This window comes from Anser anser, assembly GCF_964211835.1.
Source record: "Anser anser genome assembly, contig: SUPER_W_unloc_1, whole genome shotgun sequence".
Taxonomy (NCBI): domain Eukaryota; kingdom Metazoa; phylum Chordata; class Aves; order Anseriformes; family Anatidae; genus Anser; species Anser anser.
The window spans coordinates 541,792-551,249 of NW_028154231.1; the positions used below are offsets into that span (position 1 = coordinate 541,792).

Below are 9,458 nucleotides of genomic sequence, written 5' to 3' on the forward strand. Positions count from 1 at the left end.
TCCAAGTTTGTACTGGGACGTGGGCTAGCTTTCTAATTTCCTTTGTTATCTGCTTGACCACTTTTCCATTATCATCAATCTGTAGACAACGATTAGAATCGTTCAGTTTTCCACATACTCCCCCTTCTTCTGCTAGTAAATAGTCTAAGACCATTCTATGTTGGAATATAGCATTTCTCATTTGAGTGGATTGGTCAGCCAAAAGATCCAAGGCTGTCGCTGTTTGATTTGTTACAACTTCGAGGATAGCTTGCAACCTAATTATTCGGTTCAAATTATAAATAGGTTCTCGGGCTCCTGATATCAACTCATTTGAGTTCCAGGTGGCTGGCCCATAATGCTGTATGATTCTTTCAGGAGGTCATTCATCCTTTCCCCATTTTTGGGCACTATCCCCGGATAAGGAAGTATCAATAGATCGTTTTACTCTGTTCAGGTCATCATATAATCTTATTCCTAAATGATTTCCTTGTGTTTGTGACAATAAAAAGAACAAGGGTCTTATGTACCCCCCATAGCATATTCCCGACCAGTTTCCAGGTAGCCTCTTGTAAGCATGTTTGCCACACACCCAATAATGTCCCTTTAGGGCCCACGTCCCGTTTGGAAAATGACCATCCCATCCATCTTTACCCTTTGGGGCGTGATAATACAGAGTGTCCTTGTTACCGAGTGGTCCTGTTACAATGTCTGCCCCGTTTGTACTCGTATATGCACGCTTCCAAGCTCCCACGTTGGGTTTCCACTTACAGTCACAATTCAGTTCTCTTTGGCGACCTGTCATATTATAAGCCTTTTTCGCCGTCCAATCTTGAGAGTGTGGGAAGCGCCTTCAATCATGGGGTTGGGCCCGCTTTCAGAGCTTGTGTTACCATTCAGCCCTTCAGGGTGATCCAGCTCCTGGAAAAACTAATCACAATTTTATTATGGGTTTAAAAGGTTCTCATGTTATTTTTCTCAGGACAAACTGATCTTGGTGTAGGAGAAGTCCGGTCGAGGCACTCTCACTCGGCGGTCAATACCCATAGGGGTTGCCTCCCTCGGTAGACCATACACGCCGCAGTGGAGGGTCCTACCCCGGTCTTGCCTTCTCCCTTTCCTCCCTTCAGCCTTGTCCTCTTTATCCAGTGCCCTTAATTCATGCAGAACCTCATTGCTGGGATATCAGTTCCTCTTTAGTCTCAGTTTCAGTTCCCCAGGAGTGGACTCAACCCTCCAGGCTTCGGTAGTTATTGGTCCTTTTATTCTGGATGCGTGGGTCCAACCCCTTCTTGCTGTTCTCACAGCTGTTTCAGTAGTAAGTAAAACAAGGTACAGTCCCTCCCATCGGGGGTTCAATGATTCTTCTCTCCAGGTTTTTATTAAGACCTTGTCTCCTGGTTGTATTTTATGAATAGCAAATCCTAAAGGTGGTGTCTGAGTCATCATCCCAATTTCTCTTATCTCCTGTAATCTCCTTCCAATGGTAATTATGTATTTCTGGATACTATGATCCTCAACTACATTGTTCCCTAGGGGCATCCCTTGAGAATAAGGCATACCATATAACATTTCATATGATGATAATCCAGTCTCACTGTGTGGTTTAGTTCTTATGTTTAAAAGTGCCAATGGTAAGCATTTCGTCCAGGGCAGCTGTGTCTCGATCATTAACTTAGCCAATTGTTGTTTTATTGTTTGATTCATCCTTTCTACTTTCCCTGAGCTTTGTGGGTGCCACGGAGTGTGGTATTCCCACTGAATACCTTTCAAGGGGTACATCCTTCAAATCTTTGTGGCTGGCTTATGTTCGATTATTTCCACACAATTGTGTTCCAACGGTCCTTCTTCTGGAACGGTTCCTAGAAATACTGCTGGATATAACAGGTTAGTCGTTTTCAAGGTTATGTCATCTTGTTCAGTTAGGATTGCCTGATATTTCATCATCCGGCTGGGTGATAACCAGTGCCCCCCCCCTTTGTTCCAAAACGGTTGTTACCATATGTGGTCCAAAAACTTCAATACGTTTTCCCATTTGAAGGCAAATAATTTTCTACTATCTTTATCAAAAGGTATGCAAAAGAAGGCATCCTTTAAATCTATCACGGTAAACCATTTATATTTCTCTTTCACAGATGTTAACAATGTGTAAGGATTAGCTACTACCGGGTGAATATCCTTTGTTATTTCATTTACTGCTCTAAGATCTTGTACAGATCTATACTCGCCATTCGGCTTCTTTACTGGAAAAATTGGAGTATTGTATTCCGATTTACATTCTTCCAGAATCTGATATTTGAGAAATTTGTCAATAATTTTCACTATTCCCGTGCCTAGCTTCTATCTTAAGTGGATATTGTTTGATTCAAACAGGTTTGGCTCCTTCCTTTAATTCCACCTTTACCAGTTGTGCCAGTTTCGACTTCCCTGGTACATCTGTTTCCCGTACTGTTGCTATAACTGCATTTTCTACTTCTCTTGGAATATTAACAAAGGGTTTATCTTTGATCATTAGGATTTGGCCTACTTTGGACTCAGGTACCTTCATTATTAATTCTCCATCCTCAAAGGTTATTGTTGCATCTAATTTGGCTAATAGATCCCGTCCCAAGAGTGGCATCGGGCATTCTGGTACATACTAAAATTTATGGGTTAGTTCCTCACCCCCAAAACGCAAATCAAGGGGTCGTAAGAATGACCATTCTTCCTCTTTCCCTGTGGCTCCAATTATTGTAGTTGTCTTAGTTCCTAATCGTCCTTTTAAACTATTTAACACTGAATATGTTGCTCCTATTACATTTACAGCCTAATTAACACAGAGAAAGAAGCTCCCATAACCAACAAAAAATTCAAGCCTGTCTTCGTTTCCTAGCTTTATTTCAACTAGTGGACCTGCTAGGGTAGATGCCCCAGGTCCCCATCATTCCTGACTGTTGTTTGTCCTGCAGCCTAAGACAATTTCTTTCTGATATCAGGGGCTGATTGCCCTGGAAAGAGGTTAGCCAGTTGCCTCTCTCTCTCTCTCTTTTTTTTTTTTTTTTTTTTTTTTTTTTTTTTAAGCCAGGTCCATTTTTTTTTCATTGCATTTCAAAGTTGGTCCAGAAATTCAAAAATTCCATAAATTCCATAGGGGTTTCTTTTGGACCTTGTTGGAACAGATTCTCAATTCCCAATAGCCAATTTAACCAGATTTTGGTATTTACATAATTTCCGGGGTGATTAGGGTCTCAGTGAGGGGGTCGGTCAGGGGAATGCAATCGTTGACAGTTCCCTGAGCGGTCCCATTGGCAATCTGAGCTCACACATGAACTCAGGTTGTTTTAAGAGTTAGCTGCTTTTCTGTTTCCACGACAACTCTCTCGGACCCATCACGGTCCCCCTGCCCCAGAGGGCTCACACCCGCGATTTAGAGACCTCAGCCTCGGGTTGAGACGGAACTATTAACATTCCTACATCCTCTTTCCCTGCTCATTCAACTTCAAACAGCTCTGTTAAATACTACATGCCACACAACCTTTAACACCTTCAACAATCCTTTTAACACTTCCTTTATCTTTCTCCAGCCTGTACTTTTCTAATGCCAACACCAAAGGCTCAGTCAGGGGCCAACTTAATTCCAAACCTTTTCCCTCCAACATGCTGAAACAACATATCACTATACAACATTTCATCCTATTTTCCTTCTCTCCTCAAAAACATTAATTGCAAGACACTGTTATAGTCGATTGATCCATAAAGTGGCCATTTAGTTTATATAGTGGCCACCATTGATTGCAATACTTAGTGGAAGTCCTCTTGCTTTCTGTGCCCCCATTTCTAACAATATCCTTCCAATGTGCCAATATGCACCCAAGGAGGCTTTTTTTTTTTTTTTTTTTTTTTTAGGACGTCTTTTTTTTTTGGATTTTCCCCTTTTCCTTGATTTCCCATTCCCTTTTATTTATTTATATTAGTTACTGTCCCTTGTTTCAATTTCCACGCAAACCTTTTTATTGCAGGTTTTTACTATCTTTTCCTAATCTTCTTCCCAAATGTCCCAGTCCTCTGGGATTAAACTCTTCTTTCCACATACAAACTTTACTATTTCAGATTATTAATGAGCCCCGTTCCAATCATAAATCCGCAGGACTTCGGAAAAACACCAGAAGCACTCAGCCTTCTGTCTTCTAGACAAACAATAACACCTTTTCCACAAAATTTACATTTCAATAAGACCGAATTTCAAGCCAAATGGTAATTTTTCTCATGCACTTTGTTAGTAAGCCTACACAAAACAAGGAATCACTCCTGTGTATCCGTCAAGATGGGGGTTTAAAAAGGTATTGAGGCCTAAATAAATTCGCTCTCCCCCTTTTTACCAAATTCCCAGGGCTCAGGCCCGAACCACCAAAGAAGTGACTCTCCGTTCTACCACTTTGATAATCAGTCAGCCCCCCTCCCCCGATACTTGGGAAACTGACCGAACACCACCGCGAATATACCCAAACTTCTAAACTGTTACTTAGATAATGCTCCCACCTTCCTCCTTGACACAGTCAAAACATTTAAGAACAAAACAGGATTACAAGATGCACCACCGGGGGTGGATTGTTAGGATATAGAGGTGGTAGGTTATCCAATGACTCCCATTCATCATCTTTTTCTTTTTCCTTTTTTTTTTATTTTTTATTTTTTTGTTCTCTTCTTCGTCAAACTTCTCGTCTGCTTTTAGTGTAAATATTGAGGCTGGAAAAGGACGTGAGATCCTGATCCATAATCCTGCATAATCACTTTCCTCCTGGCTAAAAGGTTCCTTTGAGTTAACATGTAGATTTAAAGCCTGGCAAACCCAGTCTTCAAAAGATCCGAAAATAGGCCAAAAGACATGTGGTCTTAAAGGCTCCTTTGGCCATTCTATCATACAATACTGAATCATTTTTACTTTGCTTTTTCCTTTTCTGGGGCCCCTATCGTTCCAATTTCTAATCATTATCCCTAATGGACTTTCTGGTGGTATGTCTGGTAATTTGCTCCCTTTTCTCTGGTCCCGGGTCTTCGATTTAATCTGACCCATCTAGGAATTTTACTGTGGCAATTCCTACAGCCCTTGGTTGCCTTAGTGAGAGTGTCTTGCAGGGGGTTTAGGACCTATCACCCACCCACGAATCCTATAGGAATCGCTTCGGTCCTTCACCGGCCAAGTCCCTCGCGGGAGATTGGAACCGCGGTTAGAAGACCTCCACAATCGCTTCGGAACTACGTTCCGTCTCAGTCACACTCTCACACACACACAGGCAACGGAATCCCACCCAACCGAACGGTATACGCCTTAAATACTTACGACTCCGTCGTCTTCCTTCGGATCTTCGCGCGCAGAATTACGGGCAAAATATAGTGCTGCAGCCGGCAAAGGGAGCTCATAAAAAAATCTAAATCTTTGCTTGCCCTTATTCAGGTTCAGGATGGTGTTAGCCCCGACCTGACTCGAACAGGAGCCACCAAATGGTGGGGGCGCCCCTCCTAGATCAAGTCAGAATTCAGGAACCAAGACCCTCCCGGACGAGCCCCCAATTGTTATAAATGACTGAGTCCCAAATAGGATTACAATCAGAGTTTACAATTTATTAAACGAATAGAGGCAAGCAAACAGCGCTGGGTGCGCCGGGAGTCTCTGCTCCACCGGGACGCACACCTGTTAAGTAAGGCAGCTGGTTTTTATACTCCTAGGCTAATACATATTCATTACTACTTCTAGAAGAGGCAGGGTTATTATAATTGGTTTCCCAAATCCGAAGTCCTCCCAGGGGCGCCTGCTTATCAGTCTCTGTTAGTCTCTCGGGGGCCGCTCGGACGGGGAGGCTCATATTCTTCCTCCTTATCTAGTGGTCTCTTGGCCGGCTGTCAGAAGTTACTGCACGTCTGTGCAAGGTCAGCAGTTTTTCTCTGAAGAAATCCCTTTGTTCTCTTCTCGCCTAAACCCAGGCCTCAATGTTAACCCTTCACACCCCTTAGTGGCACGAATTGCTGGACTATTCCTTACAACACTGTCCCTAGAGAAGAGCGTACTCTAGGCTCTGGCAAGAATTAGAACAAGGTAGAAGAGATGCTGAGAATTTTGCCTTCCCTGATACTAACAGCACTAACACTAACTGTGTATCCTCTTAAGTGAACTTCCCCCCCTCCTTACCAGCAGAGAGGTTAGGAGTTTCCTAGGACCTAACTTATACTCTTGGGGAGGGGGAATTATGTATATAAATATGTTGTTTACAGGGAAAGAAATGGGAATGATCAGGAGGAGAGCTGCTATACAAAAATGGGAAAGAACTCATCCTCCAGGACCAGGGGTAATACCGGCAGGGCAGAAATAACCACTCGCCGATCCTGGCTGGAAGAATAAGAGTGTGCAACACAGAAATCATATGAGAGACTTGGGGTCAGAATGAGAAAGTACTTGGGGATGAATCCTGAGGACCCGGTATCCCAAGGGCTCTTGAAAGTTCATTTTGTGATTGAAGCCTGGCAAGATGCACAGAAAATGCTCCAGAAGGTGGAGGGGGGTGTAGTGAACAGTCACTGGGGGCCCTCCTGTGGGAGGCCCTGAACGTGTGTTTTAAGAGGGGAGATGAGAAGGAAAAGCAGAGAGTGAAACTAATGGTATTGACAGTGTAGCAGGTAGTCAGGCAGAGGGTTGGAGAAAGAGGAAGAAAATCTTCAGGGGGAGTCAGGGCCAGGATGGAAAAGAGAGGAAGAGAGATGAAGGAATGGCAGGCAAGGAAAGCTACCCGTGTTGCGGCCTGAATCTTAGCAGGGACAGGCTTTGATGGGATGTTTTAAGTGTGGGCAGGCTGGCCACTTCAGGTAGGAATATCCGGAGTGGAAGAAGGAGGAGAGAAGGAAAATGGGATGAGGGAGAAAGGTATGGAATTAAGTTGGCTAATGACTGAGACTTTGGTGAAAGTACAGGCTGGAGAAAGATAAGAAGAAGTGTTAAAAAGGGTTATTGAAGGTGTTAAAGGTGTGGTATGTAATGTTTGACAGAGCTGTTTTTTGAATGAGTTGGGAAAGTTGAATGAGCAGGGAAAGAGGATGTAGGCACTATCTAAGTAACAGTCTAGAAGTTTTGGTATATTTGCTGTGGTGTTTGGTCAGTTTCCCAAGTATCGAGAAGGGGGGGGCAGGGGGGGCAGCCTGCTCCACCAGGGGCCTCTCCACAGGCCACAGGGGGCTTCGGCTCCGGCGCCTGGAGCGCCTCCACCCCCTCCTTCTGTGCTGACTTTGGTGTCTGCGGGGAGGTTTCTCACTCCTCGCTCTCCCAGCTGCTGTTGAGCAGCAGGTTTTTGTTTGTTTGTTTGTTTGTTTTCGTGGATGTGCTCTCACAGAGGCACGGACTGTGTTGCTCATGGCTTGGCTCTGGGCAGCGGTGGGCCCCTCTGGGGCCGGATGAAATTGTCCCTTATCTGCCACGGGGTGGTTTCTGGATTCTCCTCGTGGGGGCTGCCACTGCAGCCCCCTCCCGAACCTTGCCATCAAACACAATACACAGGGGCAGCTAGGTCATTACTGGCCTGTAAAGTATCAGGGATTAAATTAACTAATGAAACCCTAACAAGTGATGGGGGTAGAAGGGGCTGGGATAACAGTGCCACCTTTGGGGGATACCAAGCTGAGACTAGGGGATAAAATGATCTCTGGGCAATTATTGTATGTACCCAAGGCAGGGACTAACTTGTTGGGAAGGGATTTGATGATGAAATTGGGCATTCAAATAGTAAATTGTTAGACTGGAATAACAGTGGTATTAATGGAGTGCTCTCAGGCCCTGAGAGCAAAGATATATTCACCTCTGACTGGAAAGACTCTGAAGTGGGGGCGGAAGCAACAATACATATGGACAGTTTTACCTCAGGGGTTTACAGGGCCTCTGATTAATTTGGGCAAAGTTCTAGAACAGATTTTGGAGCAATTCCAACCTCCCAAGGAGGAATTTCTGTTACAAAACGTGTATGATCGTTTATTGTCAGGACAGGAGAAAACAGTTGTGAAGGAAGCTACTAACAAGCTATTCAACTTTCTGGGAAAGCAGGGCTTGGGAGTATTGAAAAATAAATTACAATACGTAGAAAGAGAAGTCAGGTATTTAAGGCATCTAATGTCTGAGGGAAAACTGAGAATAAATCCAGAGAGGATTCAGGGAATTGTTGAAAACTAAGAAAGAACTAAAAAGTTTTCAAGAGAGATTTCTTTAAGGAATCAGGAGCCACGAAGTCTGAGGGAAAATGGATACTCCCTGATGGGAGAGAAATGCTGAATAAAGCACCAATGAGGCAAATATGATGTTTTACATCAAGAGAGTCATTGGGAGATGCAAGCAATGTGTGATGTTGTGCTAAGAAAGTATGTCTGTGTAGGAATATACACTTTAGTGAAGCAAATATGCAGAGGATGTACCATATGTCAAAAGGCAAATAAAAAGGTCATTTGTAACTCACCTAGAGGGGGACGGGAGCCAGGGATTCGACCTTTACCAAGTATACAGGTAGACTTTACTGAGTTACGTAAAGGAGGGAGATTTAAGTACTTGTTTGTCCTAATTGACCACGTGACTGGATGGGTGTAAGCTTTCCCCTCTGTATCTGCCACTGCAAACACGGTGGCTAAGGTATCACCGGAGCAAATAGTCCCTAGATATGGGATAGCTGAAAACATTGATTCAGACCAAGGAAATAATTTCACTTCACAAGTACTGCAAGGGTTAATGCAGGCCTTAGAGATTGAGTGGGCTTTTCACACCCCCTGGCACCCCTCCTCTTCTGGGAAGGCAAAGCGAATGAACCAGACATTAAAGAAGCAATTAACTAAATTAGTGTTAAAAACCCAACTTCCTTGGGTAAAATGTTTACTTTTAGCACTCCTCCAGGTTCAAACAGCACCAAGAAACGATATAGGAATTTCACCGTATGAGATGCTGTTCAGATTACCCTATCTGGGCAGAAGGGATGAGATACCACAATTCGAAACAAGAGAGTTTTCTTAAGAACTGTGTTCTGGGGTTGTCCTCTTCTTTGTCATTTCTCAGGACCCGTGGGAAATTGGGTCCTGATTCAGACCTGGAAAGGATCAACTCCGGCCCGAATGGGAAGGACACTTCCAAGTACTACTAACCACTGGAACAGCCATAGGAACTGCGGAAAAAGGTTGGACTCACTATACGCGAGTGAAGGCATCCATCGACCCTAGTACCTGGGAAGCTGTTCCTACAGAAGACTTGTTGGAAGCTGAAATCAAAGAGAAAAATCTCATAGTGGACTCTGAGCGGGATAAGAGCTTGCGATTGTAAACTAACCTTTTATTTTCACAGGTAGCTAATGAGTGTGACTTGTGATTGAGAGAAAGGACTGGCCTATAGTGAACTGAAGTGTTCCCAAGGGGGGTTTGTTATGGTAGTAGTGTATATCTTATTCTTTGGATTGATAATTATTTGGAAACCTAAGGTTTAAAAA

General features: G+C 43.7%; 1 long non-coding RNA gene across 2 annotated transcripts in view; it reads left to right on the top strand.

Annotated features, from left to right (window-relative positions):
- Window positions 1–9,458, top strand: part of LOC310888821 — a 35,465-nt gene that overhangs the window by 15,349 nt on the left and 10,658 nt on the right. For both annotated transcript variants that reach the window (XR_014576188.1, XR_014576189.1), the window contains exon 2: window positions 9,035–9,316. This is a non-coding gene — a long non-coding RNA (uncharacterized lncRNA). The remainder of the gene's footprint in view (window positions 1–9,034; window positions 9,317–9,458) is intronic.